Below are 375 nucleotides of genomic sequence, written 5' to 3' on the forward strand. Positions count from 1 at the left end.
GAGACTAAAACAGAAAACACAGAATGGCTCGGTAAGGCAGCTAACACTAGGGGAGTGAAAAATGCAGAACAATACACGAGACTAAAACAGAAAACACAGAATGGCTCGGTAAGGCAGCTAACACTAGGGGAGTGAAAAGCGCTAGACAATACTCGGCGACTAGAGCAGGATCTGGGTAGGTGTTATATAGTGTGTGTAATGGCTTTCAGGTGCGCGTGTGATTGGTTACAGCTGTGTGCAATCAGTGCAATGGATGATGGGAAATGTAGTCCAGGGCATAGTGTAACAGTCTGTGTAGTGTGAGAGTCCATGTAGTGAGCGGGTGACCTCTGGTGGTGAGTGAACGGAAGTTCATAGACCGGATTCGAGACATTT

This window comes from Sinocyclocheilus anshuiensis, unplaced genomic scaffold (genome assembly GCF_001515605.1).
Source record: "Sinocyclocheilus anshuiensis isolate Anshui unplaced genomic scaffold, SAMN03320099.WGS_v1.1 scaffold1014, whole genome shotgun sequence".
NCBI classification, from domain to species: domain Eukaryota; kingdom Metazoa; phylum Chordata; class Actinopteri; order Cypriniformes; family Cyprinidae; genus Sinocyclocheilus; species Sinocyclocheilus anshuiensis.